Raw genomic sequence first — 20,531 nt, 5'->3', positions numbered from 1 at the left:
AAGTCAAATTTTAAAAATATGCAAAAAAGAAAGGGCTTTTGCAGTACGTCTGTTCAGCGAACTCTATTTTCCGCCCCAATTTATTTTCAGTCACATCTATTAATTATTATTTATCATCCAGTAGTGCTAAGCAAAAGTAGCACAAAGAAGGCCATGGTCTCAGCCCTCAGGCTCTTTCGATTTACTTGAAACACAGTACAGTTCCCAGTGTATTCCACTGTAAAAAAGTAAGCAGAATGCACTTTGAAGAAACTCAAAGCTCAGTGATAACTCAACATGTTGGGAGTAGCCAGATTCTTCAAAATGGATTAATAACAGAGAAAAAGCAAACCTTAATATTCTCTAGATAACACTAGCATGTTCCCTTCCCCACCAAAGTTTCTGGTTTTAAAAATACTTTGTAGAACACGCAAGCAACAATTTTTCTTGTGATACTGCATCATCACATTAAAATCTGTTTAATATAGGAGTATTCATGTAAAGTAATTTTGCAAAGGGGCAATTGTGAGGGGAAGGAGCACTGGAAAATTCGTTAGAATGATATATTTGACCTAAATTCAGCAAGCAAAGCAGAAAAGAACTGTGCCACCAAAACATCCTAATATATTATTTGCATGAAAGTTTTCCTCTGCCTTCATACCTACAATGGAGAGATGCCTGTGCCAGTATCCTGGCAGGCAGCATAATGAAGTGTCATGCAGAAAACCTGAGTCTAGAAGCGATTTTAGCAATATTGTTCCATAGGCCAGCAGAGACCATGAATGGGTTGTTTTTGGCTTCCATGGGCAAAATACAATTTCTATCACTGCTAAACACCTGCTACTGGATGGTCTACAGACTGCCAATGACAAGAGACCTGAAGGAAACAATGAATTTAGTTTTACCAGCTCCAGAGCTAATGGCAAAGAAACATACTTGTAGAAAGTGTGCTAAGGATGGAAAGGAAATCCTGAAAAGAAACTACTAAGTCTTTTTTTTTTTTTTTTTTGATGCGTAAAAGGCTTGCCATTGCTCTCCCAGGAGAAACCATGAGTGTACAGGATTTTTCTCCTAGAGTAAAAATGGCAAATACAGGAGAAAAATAACCTGGGAACAACCAGAGTTAAATTACTCTTAGGAGAGTTTCTCCTGGGACAGCAAATGTCTGTATATGCTATGGCTTCTCTCAGAGGAGAGCATAGTCCTCCAGCATCCCTCCTGAGAGAGACGGTATCACTTGCTGGATGCTGCTGCTCCAGCAGAGAGCAGAACATGCCACCTTCATGATCACCACACTGTGCAGCAGGGAAACACAATGAACACAGATTGTCTGGGTCAACCAATCAGGGCGGCCCTATGCAGTGCTGCTATCTGTTTCCAGGCAGATCTGTTGCATGCACAGGGTCTCCCCTGCAGCTGCCCAGTGTCAGCACTACAAGCTCTCCACTCCTTAAGGCCTCAACATTTAAATGTATGTACACACAGCTCTGGATCAGTTCCCCAGATCACTTGAATATGTGTACACAGCTGCTATCATTACTTCAGCTGCATTTGGTATGTAAAAACATAATTAAAAGGACTGGGACTCAGAGATAGAACTCCAATGACATATTAGCATCCAAACAACCACATAATTGAGAGCTCTGCTTACAGCTACCTGGAACTCCTTACAGCAGCTTGTTACACACTAGATTTGGTATGTTCAAAGGCCAAATTCTTAAAGGTATTTATTTTTCTAACAACTTCTAGTGATTTTTTAAAAAGCATCTATACAATTATTTCGTAAATCAATAGCTGAAAAATGGACAGCTGTTGAAAACAATGACTGAAATCAACAACCTTTTGAAAACTTTACTCAACATCTATCTATCCACATTTTTAGGAACCTCAATCACATTTTAAAAAGTGGTCTAACTGTCCATAGAAAACATTGATTTCAACAGGTTTGGATCGGGAGAGTCAGAAAGGAAAATGTGTCAGTAATAGGGTGGCCATGAGAGAGGACAGTCCGGTTATCCTCTGCCAAAAGAAAAAGAGAGGACATAAAGGTGTCAGTTTTCGTATCAATAGAGGACAGAGTAGCAGAAAACTGGAACGTCCTCTATGATGGCCACCCTAGTCAGTAACCTAGCACTTACACATCTATTACCAATACTAATTTATAGCTTAGTAGTCCATTAATTAAGTAACATTGACTACACACACATTAGCACAAACTTAAAATAAATAGAAACATAATACCACATTACAATAGTGATGAACTATCACTGTCAAAGATAATACATCATAGCTGAACAAGAGAGTTCAATAGTAGCACCACAGTGGAGCATAAATTATAGCATATGGATCTTAATAAATAAAAGTCTACTAAAATAAATTATATAAAATACATATTAGAATCAAATCTGCTACACTGCCAGTTACTAGTATTGAAAGTTCAAATATTCTTACAAGAGCACTGGGCTTATGTTAAAGACTTCAGAGATCTTGTCTGGAGGAAAAATTATCAAAGGTCACTCTTCAGATCTAATCTTCCTAATTTATCTAAAATAAGTCTTCAAGCAAGCTACACAAAATGGACAAGTTAATCCAATCAGTAGTATATCACAAGTCTCCAATTTCATCGGCTGAGCCTTCTAATGAAATGACATATACTTGGACAGTGTAGAAACATACAAAGTTGTTTGATTAACACAGTCAGCACCTGAAGATCCACATTTCCCACAGGTGCTAGCAACATTAATAAAACAAATAAGCAAAAGCCTCCCAAATCATGCAAATTAGATTGTGGCACACTTCAACAAGCAGGCTGCTCCAATAAAAGTTTGATATAAAAAAAAAAGGCAATTCAAATTGTTCACTTAATAATAGAACTAAAGGCAGTTTCCACTCCATAATTAAATCAGCATTCCTTTTAAACTTTCACGACAATATATGTGATTAAATTAAAGAAATGAGCATACTCACTATTTATTTTGTAATTTCCTTACAGCACATCAAAAATCAAATTACAAATCATAGCACAAGTTGTATTAAAACAACTGAACAAATATGAGGTTCCTTTCATAAGGTTTGAACAGAACGCAATGTAGCAAACATTTGTGGAAGAAAGAAATACTGAGCCAAATTACTCTCTAGTAAAAGTCTATAAAGCCAGTGTATTTACATCAGAAATAAATTTGTTCCATTAAATTTATGACATACTGCCTCAAAGGCAGAAACAACGGTATTTTTAACAACATTCCAAATTCTAAAACCCAGAAAGTACTTGAAGATTGTTCCTTATCAGTTAATGAGAAAACCAGCTTTACACCTCATATCAAATTACCTTTGATACTCTTACTAAAGTAAGCCCATTTCCTTTTTTTTCTCTTTTGAATATTGATAGAATATTAAAACGGGCAATAAGATAAGACATGTGAGCTATAAGAAGGAACATGTCTTCTGGATCATTATGAGGCTGCCTGAGATACTAATACCCATACCTGGTATTAGGCAATACTTCATTCAACAAATTGCTCCACTGAAATTATTGAGAATACTCGTGAAGCAAGTGACCAGATATTCAGTAGCTGTAAATGTGTGTAATTCTGTGGAAGATAAAAGAGCCACAAGAAATTTATGACTTAGCCTGATGCACTTACAGGGATTAGAATCTGACCCAAGTATATTTAATGAATAAATACAACAATCAAAATAATGCACCATCTTTCCTCCAGGGATCTCAAGGAGCTGTTCCAAGATTAATTAAGGTTTAAAAACACTGGCATAGATGGATCTTGAATACCCTATGCAGCCTCAGTGAAGACAACAGGAGCGTAACTAGGGGTGGACAGCTGGGTCACTAGCCCTTGGCATCAATACTGAGGAGGTACAAAAATGACAGCAGCTGCCAATGCCCAAGACACACAAAGTGCTTGTTACACCTGCAGAAAATTATACCCTGTGTGGCTCCAATGAAGATGAGCAGGCTAAAGCAATGGTACAAACATATCCAAAACCACAGAGAGACAAGGATTTCTAAGTGTGATATGTTTTATTGGACCAACTACATAGCTGGGATAAAGTTAAAATTTGTGGTCTAGGAACTGAACTTACACATAAATTGGTATAAGTGATTGGAAACCAGTTCAGAGCTGTAACACAAGAGAAGTTAAATACATATAAACTGTTTTCAAATGGCTGAAACTGGTTTAAGATAAACCTGGATGAATGTAGTATCAGACTTAACTGATTTAGATTAAATCAGTTTATTGAAATTCTGTCCTAGATCCCCTCTGAATTCAAGTTAATTTACAGTCCCCAGTATCCCAGGATACATTGTACCTCCCCTCCAAACCCCCCCTCACAGGGTGGGTGGGCTAGCCTTGCCCCAAACTGTCTGCTCCAGCCAAGAAGTGCGCTAGTACCGCCTGGCTTCTGGCTTGGGCCACTGCAGGCATATGGCTGCATTTTCAGAATCAAAAGTGAATGTTTGTTCACTTCCATATTGGTTCAATCTATGCATCTTAGACTAACCTGCAAAGACTGACTTGATTAGCCTCAGGCTTTTTGGCTCTCTGTACTTAGCCATGGAGTCCTGAAAGGGAAAGAGGATATGATGCCTTATTCAAAGAAACAAACCTGGTTAGTTTCCCCTTCTTTGAGATGATGAAAACATCAAGAAAGTCTATATGAATACGTATTGTCATGTTTCCTCAGGAAGACATGAGGCTTTTATCACTCCCTGACCTGTTAAATGGCCCAGAGACTAAATTTAAGAGATTAAAGTTCTGACTTTCTGTGATAAAGTTTGAACAAGTCAAGCCACTATTGTTTAAGCCTGGAAGTCCTAAAGCTTATAAAAAAAATTTAGGATGATGAACTGCACAGACAGCTGTGATAGTGCTAAGGCTTTATGCAGCCTCAACGCAGTATGACAACATCAAAAGAAAAGACTGCACCAGATGCTTATAAAGAGAAATCAACGCACAACAGAAGAATTTCATTTTAAAACTGGTGACCAAGGGAGTGTGAAGTTGAAGCAGCACAATGGGAAGTGATTTGTTGTAGCAACACTCCTTTCACCATTGCTTCCTACGAGAGGAAACAAATCATACAAAAATAATAGACCAGCTGTGGCACTGGAACACTTAGAAATAAACGTAAGGGATTCCTGAGGAAGTATGATTGCTTGGCATATAAATCAGAAGTTAGCTTCATTTAGTGGATGCTATAGGAAAAGGTGATAATAGGTGGCAATGCATCAGAAACTCCCACTGAATTTAATATAGGTCCATGGGAAACTAGGGCCATCTTTGCCCTCTGCATTTTCATTACCGTATTCCTTGCAATAACTGTGTGTTTAAGGGCAAGGGAGAAGTGAAAGGCACGTTTTCAGGATGTGAGGTTCCTCTATACAGAATACCTCCTTTTCCTACATGGCTTTCTGGGACTCTGAAGACAGTCTCTAGTAACAGGTCCCAATGCAAAACACAGGTCTAGGAAAGGATAAGGACTTTGTCTCAGTCATCCTCTCCTGCAGAAAAAAGCCTCATGGGAAACCGTTAGATGATATAATCTGAAATGTAAATGTCTTTCACCCAAATCATGTGAGAAAGAAAGCGGGGAAAACATATGAAAAGTAGTTTATAAATAGAAAGAAATGCCACAATAGTTATACTGCTTTTTTGATGATCAGTTAAAATATGTCATGATAGGTGTCTGGGAAGGGGAAAGAGAAAGAGAAAAGAAGACAGAGAGAAACAAAGAGCATCAGAAATAAAATACCCATATCACCAGAGATTGAAACCTCCTCTCCCTAATGCTCTTCATGGGGATATATATTTAAGACTAGCTGTCTGTCTTAAACTTAGCAATGTCCCCAGCATGACACAAACTGGTCCCCATTTTGTTGCAAGGTGATATAACCAAAAATCAAATGAGACCCAGACCAAGAAGCAGAAAGGCCAAAGAATATAGTCAGAGCTGGTCCCTGGTGGCTCTCTGGAGTCACCATCTTGGCCTTGTCCAGCAGAAAGTTGGCCAGGCAAATCATGCTACCCTGAACCGCTTGATAAAGGATAGAGAAGATGTACACAATCTTGGAGAAGTCCAAGTCCAAAGCACCAAAGAGGTTGCTGAGAGCAACAAAGAGGGGTTGCAGCCAGGGCAATCCAGGACAGCATGGAAGAGATTCTCTTCCACCTCCTCCTTGCAGAAAGGGCAGGGTTCTGGCACTACTGGATCTAAGTGAGGGACAAGGGTGCCCATGGCCAGGGCCTCACATTATACATTATATCAACCACTATTATAGGTTAATAGCAAAGGATAGCTTGAATAGACTATGGCAGCCCAGATGGGCTTGTTTTGGTGTTGCTGCCATTAGGTGCTGCCTCCATTTTGAGTCCGGATGGGCAGCAAAGACATCTGCATGATGCACTTTAACTATCCACATGTACATGCTGCCTTCCACCTACAAGCCCTGCAGTGCCTGCTCTTTGCTGGTGAACCCTTCCCTGGCCAACTGCTGGTCGTTACTTTCCTGTGTCAGGTGAGGGACCTTAACCTCAATCAGGAACGTTTCCTTCTGGATCCTGATCATTTTAGCTGTGGCAACCTCCTGTCTTTGTACTGCAACCATGCCTAGGCCTGAATCTGACTTGAGAGATATTTCTGGTTCACCTGATTAAAGACACTATCAATAGTACTATAATATAATCAAAAGGAAGAGTGCATTAATAAAAAAATCATGGTACAGCAAACCATAAACAATTTAAAAGCTCAGAGATCCAAATGACCTACAAGCTATCAAACAGAAAAGATGGCCATCACATTAAAAGTTGATTTTTCTTATCTCTTCCCAGGAACACAGAATGCAAGGTCTGTATTTCCAGTCCCAAACATACTTGTCTACCTAATATATCTCTAATGTTTCCATCACCAAAGTGCTGTGTAATCTTATGCAATCTTTATTTTCTCTGGTGAACATGTCAACAAGAATGATGACTATCATGTGGATGTGTTTATATCAGATGTAGAAAGTCTTTTAATCGCAGCTGGACTGAAACCAAGAATTCATTTTGCTAGGAGCACAAGCAAAAAACCCAAAACAAAACGAACAACATCAACAAAACCTGTCTGATGCTAATGACCTTTGCTCTCCTAGGCTAAGTACAGATAATCAAAAAGCCTGAGGTGGAATCAATCAAAACTTCATGGGTTTCTCTAAGCTAGGAGAAATAAATTGGGAAGGAACAGAACACAAATTCTCCCATAGAAGGATGCCTGCACTGGCCCAGGCCAGGAGGCTATGGGCACTCAAGCGTGTCTCCTATTATGCCAGACAGGCAGGAAGGAAGCCGAGCCCAGCTGATCGGCAGTCCAAGCCTGATTGGTTGCTAGGCATATGCCCCCATCCCACTGCTGCCAGCTGCAGGGAGAGGGAAAACCAGCAGAGAACCTCTTTTCAGTGCCCTCCTCCCCCATTTCCACAGCTGCCCATGGCAGCAGGAGGGTGGATGGGGGGAAAAGCAGAGCACCATCTCCAGTCCTGGCCCCTGCCCCAGCCAGAACAGTTGGGGGGCTGCTGTGGGGGGCTTTCCTCTCCCTGCTGACTGGCTCGCTGGGGCTGAGTAACATACCCTGGCTGAGCCAATCAGGAGGGAAGGGGGGAAGCCCCCTATGGAGCACCCTACGCCAGCAGTTCTGGCTGGGTCAGGGGGTCTGGGCCAGAGGGCCTCTACTTGCCCCCTCATCCTCCCTTCACCCCCCAACCTTAACAGTTGGCAGAGGGTGGGGCTGCATTCCCCAGCCAGTCAGTAGGGAAAGGGAGAAAGCCCCCTGTGGTCCTCCACCCCAGTGGGTCTGGGGGGAGGGAGGGCAGGGCAAGAGTGGAGACCTCCACTCCCCACCCACCATGGGCTGGCTGACAAATGCAGGCAGGCTGGGAGCAGAAGCTTTGTTGCCTTAGCTCTATGACAGCCTGAGGGCAGGACTAGCCTGTCTCAGGTGGAGCACATGGCGGGGAGGGGTTTGCAGGGGGCCACAAGGCATCCTGGAATGCCGGAGGACAGGAAACTAAGGTGATTCAGTAGTCTAGGTCTGACATAATTAAATTCTGCAGATTCCCACTATCAAATTCATTGAGCTATTAGTCCCCCTTTTACATACCTGTTTCCAATGTACAATGCCAATGTGCTTCAGTAATCCTATTTTTGAAATGTTCACAGATGAGGCAATGTCACTAACACACACAAAGTATGTTGCAGCAGTAGTCTACATGAGACTACAAGGATGTGAAGAGATGTATACTGTACTGCACTCTCTCATTGAAAGAGATTAAGTTCAATGATGACCACCATGAACAATGCCTCTCTGTGATCTGGGAAGTGTAACAATACGTTGTAGCGCAAAAGACAGTTGTAAAACCAGGGGGCGTTTTTACATGGGTAAGTGCCACAGTGCTTGGCGCTTTGAAAAGCACCCAGTGCTGCGCCACCTGCAGTCGTATAAGCAGTGAAATGCACATCAGAGCAAAGAAAATAGCGGCGGTGCACTTTTGAACTAAAACACCTTAGAGGTGCTTTAGTTCAAAAGCACACCACCACCATTTTCTCCATGCTGATGTGCATTTTGCCGCTTATACAACTGCAAGTGGCGCAGCGCGATGCACATCAGCTCCTGTGTGGAGCAGACTCTATTCATTGAACTGGGGCTGGGGTAGAGGGCTTGATTAATCAAGCTGGGGCAGACTCGATGAACTGAGCTAAGACAGGCTGAAGCAGGGGATCTCCAGTGCATCCGAGAACTAAAGGGTACATGTATAAGTGCCCAGGGTGAAACTATTTTCAGGTGTCAACTATGATCATTGATAAAACAACAGTGTGTGTATTAATCAAGTACATTCTCATGTGTGCCATTTTTATTAGCAATGAGAATGAGTAGCTTTTCTGGCAAGGCAAAAGTCATTTGATGGGTGTAACCTACCCTCCAAACTCTATCCAGTCCTGCCTGATAGGACAATACATGTATATCTTAACACAGGGAAGTGATGAATGCACAATCTATTCTAGTGTAGTTAGAAACATCTTCCATTCAAATGTAACATATATTTCTGCCATATCACTGGGAGCATTTGTAGATCTGCATCCGTATATCTGCTCTATGAACGTTATATGGGACCTATGATAGAGAGATTGTCCTATTAACATAAAACTGTATGATTTATGATGGCTTTTATTTCCCACAGATATAGTATGAATATAATTTATAAAATTGGAAACAGTCCATAATAGAATATTGTGGTTCCAGACACATTTTTGCAGTCTTGTAACAAAAAAAAATGGTTTTGATTTATTTCCAGAATTTTAGTGCATTGTGTGTACTAAGCCCTCTGGGTATTTTGGAGGAAAAAAAATAACGCAAGCAACTTCATGCTTCCACTTACAAAACACTGCACGGTGCATTCTGAGAAATACTTTTTAAACAAAAACTTCTTAGCCACTTTCCCCACCCCCACCCCCTTCAAACTGCTTCATCAATCCTAACCTCCATATTTTCTTGCAACAACTTGTCATCAGAAGATGAGCTGAATATCAGTCCTAAATAGGAATGTGTTCAGCTGTGCTCATTCAGGTAACAACTTTTCCTGGTACACCTAGCACCAATAAATATTTTTGTTACAGCAAAGCAACAAGGGCAGGGTCTAATGCTTCATTGCTTTCAGTAGAACTTCCATTTGCAGCAGCATTTGGAAAAGAAACAAAAAAACCCATGCGTATTTTGTATCCAGTAATAGTGAATAAGCTCCTTCATTCATAGTTCGACATAGTTCTTTTGTTAAGGCAGAGGGGGGAAAAGGTTTTATTCATAAAAGTCTCTTGTAATCTACTCCCTAGATAAGTTAGTAAGTTAAAACACTTACTTGAATGGCAGCATCATTACTTTTAAATCGCTAACCATTTTCTTCAATTTTAAACTTCTTAATCTGTCCTATCTTAATAATAAAAAACTACCAAAAACAAACAAAGAGCAAGAGCTGTAAATACGACGTAAATACATAGTGCGGGAAGCTGCAACCTTTTCAAGGCAGGGGTTGGAACGACTCAGTCTGGTGCAGACCAGTGGCTTCGGCAGTGGGTCAACGGTGGCAGGGCTTTCTCCGCACCCCCTATGGAACCAGGGAGCTCTGAGCTTAGCCTATGCTGCTGCTGCTTCTCGTAGGGCAGGGCAACTGGACACTGCTGCCACTTTGGATCCAGCCCGTGGAACCTATGGAGCCAACCCCTGTCATAGTGCATTAATTTGCATCTGGAGGTAGATGATAAGCAACATCTTAACTCTCATAACACATACACGGTATGTAGTTAGAGCCATCCAAAAAAAAAAAATGAACAAGTGAGATTTGTTCAAAGTACCTCATCAATCCAATTTTGAAAGAAAACTTTCTGCCAACAAACAATCCCCCAGAAATACTTTATATTTTAGTAAAGACCCTTTATATTTTAGTAATGAACTCCATGTCGAATGGTCTTGTTGAAATCATGAATTTCTATTTATTCTGAATCTGAATATAGGACTTTTATTTTTAACACTTATCAATAATATAAGTGATCATTGCAAAAACAATTTCACCAGCAAAAGGAGGTTAGTTATTTTATTCTTCAACTTAAAAGACAATCTGAAGTCTTAAATCATAATTAAACTGCACAGTATTTCACGAATCGGTTACATCCGCAAACTCTGTCCACACAAATCCCACCTGTGAGATCCACATATGGTATGTGTGTACAGCAACTGACATTATAATGTTTCATAGGATCATGGGAAAGGAGGGGTGGAAGGGACCTCACAAGTCTAGTCCAGCTCCTGATCAAGGCAGGATCATCCTTGACTAAATCATCCCAGGCAACTGTCTGTCTAACCTGTTCTTCAAAATTTCCAGGATGGAAATTCCATGCTTTCTCTAGGTATGTTTTTCCAAGACATTCTTCTATATGGGATAGAGGCTGGAAACTGAAAGACACGTACCCCTAATTTGGTAGTTGTACCAGTTGTATTCTTTATGGATCATCCTCCATAAGTACATATGAAAAAAGTATTTTCAACAATTAACAACAAATTCATAATTTCCTATGACAAGCAAACTTGAACTGCTCAAAATCTGATGTTCACATTTGACAGGAATTGTCTTAGAGAAGTCAAATTTTTTGTTTTCGTTGTTTTTTTTTAGAGAGAGCATTGCTTTTCCTAGCATAATGTTGTCTGAAAAACATGGCGTGCCATATTTTTTCTGAGTAGAAATCTAGCTACCCACTGTAGCTATAAATCAAGTACCCTCGTTTGTAACAGGAATTAATAAGGTATAAACATATAACAATAGTTCAATATACCAAATGCTGATAAACAAGGCAAAATGTTAAGTTATTTCAATAAATATAAGCCCTCAATAGCCTTGTGGTTAAGGCAATGTATTTCTGCTCAACAGATCCAAGTTCAAGTCACATGTTTGCCATAGACCAGACTGTTTGACTGTGCACAAGGCTTTTTGCCTGGCTACCTTGACCACATCCTTCCCTACCATATGTAAGCAAAACTAAGAGCACTTTGGCTAGGGACAGACATTACACATAAACCAGTTTAAGTGATCAGAAACTGTTCAGTGCACATAAACCAGTTTGAGATAAACCTGGTTGAATGAAGTATCAGACTTAACTGATTTGCCTCAAACCGGTTTATGCAGTGTCTCCCCCAGACTCCCCCAGCATCCCAGCATGCTCTCTGGGTTGGGCAGGGCTCTCTGCTCCACAGCAGGGCTGGCCCCTCCCCTCTGCTCCCTGGCTGCAGCTCCAGAGACTGCAGCCTGCTTCCCCCTCCCCTCACCACTCCCTGCTAAGCAGGAATTCCCCCTTCCCCTCTGTCTTGCTGAGGGGGTGGCTGTGTATTAGCTACCAGACCACATGCTGGCTAGGTCCCTGCTGAATCAACAGGCAGAATCAACAAGTAGGTGGTAATGTCCCTCTGTTTTCTTAACTGGGTGATAAACACTATTATCAATTCCCTGTTGAGCTAATCAGAGCTCCTGCCAGAGCCTGGTCACGCCTCCCTTAGCTCCATTCTGTGGAAGGAATGGAGGGCTGCTCTAGCATCCCCCGGCTCACGTACAGACACCCTGAAAGGTGCAGTATGAAATCAACCAATTAACCAATTTAACACTTAATGCAGAAGTTCTCAAAATTTTCTACAGTTTGGAAATATACAAATCTGAACAGCAACATTGTATCATGTGTAGAGGACCATAACACCTGGTCTCAAAATGGCAAATGTATGCAAAACCACCCATTCACTCTACCTCTTTTATGTGTTCAGCTGTCTCTAAACTGTCCCAGGGGATGGGGAGAAAAGCAGGAAAGAAGGAAGAGAAAGTACAGAGTGCTAGAAAGCAAGGACAGGGGGTTCAAACTGCCTGAAAATTGGATGGAATGGAGGGTATGCAGCACCAGAAAGAGCAGGAGGTTGGGGGAGGGCGAGGTGAAGAGTGCTGGAGAGCCAGGTGAAATAGTCCCGTTTTAAGCATGCGTCATGAAAGTCCCACTGAAAACAGGACAAAACTTTCATTTGACAGCATGCCCAGGACTGGTTTGTACAACAGGACTGTCTGGGGAAAAAAACCCAAAAGGTATGGTCACCCTACTCTTCCCTCCCACTTAGTGCAAAACAGCTCCCCTTCCATTTGTGATCACAGAGTAACAGCAATTGCTTTATAGAAATGAAAACTGAAAAGCATTTAATGCACTTGTGGAAAACACTAATGTAATTCAGCATCTGAAAAAAAAAAAAAAAAAAGACACTCAGGTAAGGGAAACATTCCTATAGAGCCCTGCCCATTTATCCCATCTGAAGATCTGCCCCAATGAGAATTAGCAGACTGTAAGCAGAAGAGCTGGGAACTAAATCACAAGCAAGTTTTTATTTCTATTCTTCCATTTTGTTTTGGATTCCTGGAATTAGGTTCTGCCGGTCTTGCTTCACATTAAGAGAAACACCACAGCTAATTAAAAAGACATTAACTTTCATGATTTTTTAGAATGCTGGCCTGGGCACCTACTAAAAAAAGGATTCCCAACTTTGTCGGTGTTTGAAAACACTACACCAACATCTTAAGTGAGGTCAAAAAAGAGACACTGAGGCAGAGAAAAACACAACTTAGGTTATCCAATTCATCACTGCCTGATATAGTTACTAGCAAACAAAACACGTATTCGCCCACTGGGGCAAATCTTAGACCTGGTTGCGTCATTTTAAAACCAGTTGATGTGTGCTGAAATTCTATTCTGTTCCAGGTACAGACTGGTTTCTGATCACTTATACCAGTAAAAATGTAATGTCTGTACCTGGCTAAGAATATTTCACTCCACATTCAAATCATGGTTAACCTATGGTTTTTTGTTTAGTTTATCAAGATAGTACCAGCAGCACCAACCAAACCTCATTTTCAGTGACACATGGCTTGATTAATTATCTGATGCAGCGCAAGGTGACAACGACTGTCTGCTGGTATTTCTTCCACTCTCAGAATAACTCCTGAACTGCAAAAAGCTTATTATGGAAAATAACAGTAGTTACAGACCCCTAATATTGGTCTCTATTTTGTTTTTGGAAGTCCAAAGATCTTTTAAACCCAAGTACCAAAAGGAAAGAGATAATCTTCCCCTTCAGATGATCCACTTCAAAGGAAGAAAGTCAAAGTCACCGACTGCTGCCTTCTTTTTTTTTTTTTTTTTTTTTTTCTGTATATGAAAAGGATTTAGGTGAAAGGCTGCATTGTTTTGGAAAAGCAAGCAGGACCTGTCTCTTCCTAACACAGAGCTTTCAGATTTTTATATGTCTAACCAAGAAGTCTAAATGTCTAACTGATCTGCTCCTTTGTGTATTTACTCTGTCAAGCACAATAAAATTATAGTCAATAGATAAAGAAAGTATTTAAATCTCTTATAGGATAGTAAAATTTAGACAAGGAGCTCTCTTTTCTAGACAACATCCCATCTTAATTTTTTTTGCCAGACAAAAATACTCTCCTGTAAATTTCTAGTCAAATTTCACCATTTCTATCCATCCCTTTAGCTGATGAAGCTCAGCACTCACTAAGAACAGGTTTCAGTTTGTACTATATATTATAATAATAATAATAATAAAATCCCAGATATGAGATGCTATATTTATGAGTTACACCCAAACCTGCCCAAAATACATTTAATTAACCCATTCTACATGCATTAGGACTTTAGTATCACGCTTTCTAATATAATACCACTTTCCTGAAAGAAAACATTCAATATAGCAGCAACTTTACAAATGAGCAGCTTCACCTGTTAGGCATCTCACAGATAATATCAGCCCTCTTTGAGTATCCTTTCACCTACAGTCATTTTACAAAGATGCAAATCTCTCTGTGCCAAATAGTTTAATCCTAAATTTCATACGTGAGAGAAGCAGCAGGCCTTAAGTTCTAGAAATCACTGCTATGAGGACCTGAATGGGTTAAACTCCAGAGGCAATAAATAACTGCAGTGTAAAAGGACAAAAAAAAAAAGTCCTCCCCATGGGGGAAGTGTTCATGTACAACCCTTTTTTGCAGTTCAACCACTGACCCAGCAAGACTTCAAAATGTTATAATGTTCTTTTCTTCATGGGCCATAGGGAACATGTCAGTGTCTCAATAAAATGTGACCAAATGCATAATCAAGTCCAAGTGGAATCCTTTACTTCCCAAGGCAGTTCCATTAACTTCAATCAAGAAACAATTCTGTACATATTTGATTCATTGTGGATGTTGTTGGTTTTTTTCCCCCAAAAGCTTTTATACAGAAAATCTACTGACTATAAAAATCCTGAACCTGTTAGTCTAGTTCATGATGTTTAGTTCTTTATGACTGGATTGCACGTCAGAGTTAGTAAGTTGTGCAGTTCTGTAAGGTCGAAGTTTAGCTTCTCTTGAATGAGACCCCTGTTCCTGATGAACGCTAAAAAAATGAAGGCAACTCAGCTAACGGAAATCCTACAGAAATTAAGCAATAGTTAGGGAAAACCCCTATTACTCATTGGTTCCATGTAAATCACAGTGCTTTAGAAAGCAGGTAACTTTCCAATGAACATTTCAGGTAAATAAGTAAGTATCTGGTTCAGAAAGTTGGAAACAAGTAACAAAATAAAAGGAACAAAACTCACGGTCATTTTTAAAATTAATACTGGTATGATTCTACACATTTTATTGTCAACCATATGCTCTTTATCACTGTATATTAACTTATCAATGTAATGCTATTGGGACCAGAGAGGTTTCCAGCTGACAGTGTCAGTTTAGATTTATTCGTTAAATGTTTCATTACAAATTGTGCAAGTGCTCGGAGCACTGTCAGGTCCATTATATAAAGTGAAATAGCAAATAGATAAGCAAACAGGCAAGGTAAAGGGCACAGCGTTGTAGAACATATGGCATAAGTGCCATACTGTCAAAAATAAAAAAGGAAAAAAAAAATCCTCAGCAATACAAATCTCAGATACCTTCCTGAAAACGTGCTCCATCTTAAAAGTTTAGGCATTTTACAAGTTGGGGAACTTCCAAATGTATTAACTACACACTATTTATGGAAAACCCTCACATTAATGCGATTTTACGAGAATCACCAGTCAAAGATACTGCTATAGCTAAATGATACTAAATACCTGAAGCAGCCAGTCCTCTTATCTTAAGGAAAATTCTTAGCTATTTTCCTATTTTCTCCCACAGTTTTAGATCTTTTAAAAACTATATGACAAGAATGAGTGGTGAGTGGAATGGATCTTTTCCCAAGAAGCCTTTCATAGTTTCTTCCAGGACATTTGATGCTTTCACTAAACAATAAAAGGATCTGGTTCATTTATGCAGTCCCAGCAAACGAAAACTTCAAGATAACACTGGATCAAGGAAACCACAAGCAAGAGAAATTAAGCAGATACAACATGCAGATGTTTGGGAATTAGAATCAAGATTTCAAGATGCCCTCTAGTATTTAATGTACTTCAGTGTGCAATCACCTGAATTGCTTGCCAAAAGTGCAAATGGGCCATTGTATTATGCGAATGTTTAATCCTGACGGCCAGATGGGGGTAGCTGTTGCTAAGCAGTAAAGATGAAGTGAGCTACTCAGAATCTGCAGTATCAGTTAAATCTCTGAAAACCTAAAGCAGAATCATTACATGACAAAGGTAAATTTCAGTGCATTTTCTTCTCTCTCTGCCCATACAAATTATGGTTCATAATCTCAGCTTGTTCTTATTATGACATTAATTAAACAGCACACACACATACAGCCAAATAAAACAAAACAGGGCCTTTCAGAAACGCAGTGGCAGAATACGTATTTCCAGCGAGACCACACGTTTGAAATAAAGCTGTATTTTCACATTGCTGAAGGCACAAAATACTGGTGTGGCCATCTTTTATTGTTTTTTATGTCTAACCTTAAGCAACCATTAAGCAAAAGTCAACCGTTAAGCAAAAGTCAGCCAATAAGCAATCTGTTGGGTGGAGGGATTTTGGGAGACAACTGTATTGTAAGTGATTAGCAACAATAGTGTTTGTTATCCTAGGAAACTGAGTAAACACTGTGATATAGTCACCACAGTTTATAAATCCATTTTCTTAAAAGACTATGGTACATTCATTGGTGCTGACAAAGGATAACGATCAAAATGGTAAAACTAATGAAGACTTGGGGGTCTTGACAATTTTGTGATGGCTTAAAAATGGTATTTAAAGGTTTGCTTTTTGGGAATTGGCTTATAGTTTTATAAAGAAAGAAAGAAAAGAAAGACACACACACACACACACGGTTTAGGGTGGGCAGCAGGGGTTAATCGATTTCTAAAAGCTTGGGTCTTACACGCACAGTTTTCTCAGCCTCCGGAAACAGACAGGCTGTCTAACAAAAAAGGACACAGACTGAGAAATTGGGGGCATGTACCACACTGTTCCATAACATGAAATAAGGTGGCACCAGTTTACAAGGCCAAAGAGTGGGGCCTAAAATTCCTGTTTTGGTAGGGATGTGCATGGAATATACTGATGGAACAGAATGTGGGCAGTGTGATGAACACAGAGAAACCAATCAGTGATAGCTGTGGATGAAGAGTCATCAGGATGGAATGTGAATACAAAAGCAGACGGTTGAGAGTAACAAAAGGTCCTCCCCTCCTCCCCAGGTCTACCTCCTCTTCCCCCTCCTTGGTCCTGCTCCCTGAGAGGGGTCCCAGTCCCCTGGGAGGGGTCCCCAAGGCCACCATGGACAGAGGGCACACTACCAGCCCCATCCACCCCACTGCAGTGGGGAAAGGTGGCGCCTCGGCATCCCATCTCCAGCCTACTGACATCTGACACCTGAGAGCCTTCAGAGCCTGTGCCCTAGCCAGATGTTTCTTGACTCTGATGACAGCTCTAGGATTGGTAGATATATAGAATTGCTTGGTTGCTTGTATTTTCTGTTATCACTGTGTATCAATAAATTTTCCTATTATCAAATAGAAAGGTTATGGTCAGTCTCAGGGTGGGAACAAGGCATGTGGGTCCTAAATCCAGAGCCAACATTTTGCAGAGAAAGACTATTAAAGGCAGCTTTGTAGCATTTAGCATGAGAAATACAACTTAAGTAAAGCAGCCATAAGCGGAGATATTTAAAAAGATGCATAATTGCAAATTTATCTTAACCAGTGACTGTTAATACCTGCATACCTGTAAACAGCTAATTGGGGAAGAAAGCAAAATCGAATGGAATGAATGGAATTTTATTAGAAATCTTTACACAGGTAACACTGAGAGAAAAGGCTTTTTCGTGATATCTTGTACTGGACCTGCTGTCAGGAGAGCTGTTGGATAGGCTTTCTGTAACCTCATGCATCTCATTTAATATGAGTTTGTACAAAAAATAACTTATTCAAGAGAACCAAAAACATGTTTTAAGTGGTAGGTATTTTAAAGGAAAATAGGTAATTGATGGTTTTAATTTCCTGTTAGTGAAAAATACAATTCTGTCAAAGATCTGATGGCCCAAGATAGCTATAAGACTCTTGCCTCAACAAGCCACATCCACTTATTTCAAAGAACAGTGCATTACAACATCTAATTAAAGGCCTTTTTTACACCTGAAAGTTGCAACCGTTTAATTCTAATTTAAGAGTAGATTAATATTAAATAGAGGCAAGTTGGTGGATAGACGTAGGTAGACACTTATCTTGCCAAGGGTGACTTATATTTTGATTAATCTGAAACTGATTTGCAGTCAACTTTGGAGGAACCAAAATAATCCACAAAATAAGCAAATATAAATCTCCATAAAGGTAAGCCACTTTCTCATTTAGGCAAGCTTATAATAAAGACAGTTAAGGCTAGAGTTAGTCTTAACTCTAAAGTCTTTGTCAGGTATTCTAGTTTGTTATTTTAATGCAAAGCTTGCCCTTATTTTGAGTACAAGTAACAATCATCATTTGTATTGTTCAAGTTAAGAGATTAAGTAGCCTTTCCATGAGTTCAGCTCTTAGATAAAAGCAATGGTTCTAACAACTACCTTTCTCCAGAAAGTTGCACAGTGTAAAGTAAAAAGTAGGTATATATGGTTTTCACTCAATTCGATCATCTAAAAATATACATCTTTTCTAGCTAAATCAAATGCCCCAATATTCAGATTACTTGCAATCACCTTAAGACAAGAAAGGAAGGAAGATTGTCAGTTTTCAAATATAGTTATATCACATCTATAAAACAAAATTTTATTTGACAAATAGTTTTTGTAACAGGCAGCTAGTACAATAAAGTATAATATGCTAGGTACAGATGTTACACTTACATGCACATTAAGCGCACAGAAAATAATTTAGGGCCATAACAGGACAGACATTCACAGTACTGAAATCACTTTAAAAATGGCAGGGCATGCTCTAAGTTAACCCTCGATGGACATGCTGTTAGAAAGTGCTTTAGGTTTGTGCACTTTTTTGGAATGTCTGTGCCACATCTATTGCACATTAAGGCAGGTTGCATTCGCCAGCATCCCAAGGGCCCCTCATACGGTGGTATGCTTGCCTAAGACAGGACTTGTCTGCTCTGTCCATGCCAAGCCAGCCCCTTCCTCTCGGCTGTCACTGACCTGAGTCAGTGACAGTTTCTGATCCCAGCCAGCTGTGAGGCACAGCCTGGCCAGAGGAGGGGTGGAGTGGGAAGGGGGATTTCTGTCTCCTCATCCCTGCTGGCCCTGTGACATGCTGCAGCCCAGCTGGGGGACTCCTTTCCTGCAGCTGCAGCCAGTAGGGCGAGTTCTCTGTTCCCTTTTTTGCCATGCCAAAAGGCGGAGGAGGGTAGATGGAACAGGAGCACCCTTGCCATGGGAGAGCCTGACCCAGCACCCTGATGCACCAGCTAGCAAGCTGGGGGAGGGGACAGGGGGGCAGACTGCCTAGCAGGGGGGCTCCTGTTCCACCTCCCTGTCAGAGTTCCCAGTACAGCGAAAAGCAGCACAGGGAACTTGTACTGCGCACCCCACGCCCCATGCTGGGCAGATTCCCCCCAGCTTAGTAGCTAGGATCTCAGGAGGCAAGTGGGTCAGGCCAAGCTGGGCTGGGCCCCCCACATCAGGGTGACTCCTTTCCTTCAGCTGTAGCCAGCCGCACCCTGCAAATTCCCTGCACTGCTTTCTGTTGTACTAGGAACTCTGGCAGAGGGGGGTGGAAAAGGAACCCCTCTGTGGTGCAGGCCCAGCTCTGCCCCCACCAAGACACAAGCTGGAAAGCTGGGGGAGCCCACCTGGCAGGGAGGTTCCTTTTCCACCAACCTCGCCCCCTGCCAGAGTTCCCAGCACAGCAGCAAGTGGTGCAGGGAATATGTGCTGCCACTGCCACTACTGCTGAGGGAAGGGACCCCCCCGCCTCCCCCCAGCCACAAAGTCACCGCTATAGCTTGCTGACTGGAGTTGGGGGTGGGAGACAGTGTCAGGTCCCTGTGGCAGTGGGTGCTCCCTTTCTTCCCCTCTCCCCACAACATTCCCCAGCTGGCAGCGGGTGCTTCTCTGGCAGCCTCCTCGGAGGCATGCGGGAGGACAACCTGCCTGCTGGCCTTGGCCAGTGTGGGCATGCACCAAGCCTCCCTCACAAAACAATGCACATCTGTTCAGCTGGAGTACACTTTAACTTATAGCACTTTAAGTAAATTGCACTAGTTAAAACACTTTCCACCAGAGGCTTATTGAACTTCTGCACTTAGTCATAGTCTGCATAATCAGAATTTAAGTTATACACTAATCAGTATCATTATTGGAACAACAGGTTTTGATAAATGGCTCCCTTTAGCCTTAAACAAGAAATGTAAACCAACAATGTAAAAGATCAAACATGTTCAACAAGTTGTGAGCATCTAACTACAGCCCTCTTGTTTCAGTTCTTCCTTACATGTAGTTCAGTTACAATTCATCTTTACATTGCAGGCAACTGTACCTTTAACAAGCTCCAGTATGAGGTAGTTGGACCTGAGCATTATGTTAGGCAAA

The 20,531-nt window shown here is 40.9% G+C and overlaps 1 protein-coding gene and 1 long non-coding RNA gene across 5 annotated transcripts in view; one reads left to right on the top strand and one right to left on the bottom strand.

Moving 5' to 3' along the window:
- NAALADL2 (N-acetylated alpha-linked acidic dipeptidase like 2) overlaps positions 1–20,531 on the bottom strand; it is a 1,094,482-nt gene that overhangs the window by 532,966 nt on the left and 540,985 nt on the right. The gene's annotated exons all lie outside the window — the stretch shown is intronic.
- The window catches only part of LOC109280934 (uncharacterized), a 76,457-nt gene that overhangs the window by 8,400 nt on the left and 47,526 nt on the right, over positions 1–20,531 (top strand). The window lies entirely within an intron of this gene.

The sequence above is a fragment of the Alligator mississippiensis genome, chromosome 7 (assembly GCF_030867095.1).
Source record: "Alligator mississippiensis isolate rAllMis1 chromosome 7, rAllMis1, whole genome shotgun sequence".
Taxonomy (NCBI): Eukaryota; Metazoa; Chordata; order Crocodylia; family Alligatoridae; genus Alligator; species Alligator mississippiensis.
This window is presented reverse-complemented; position numbering and strand designations above follow the sequence as displayed.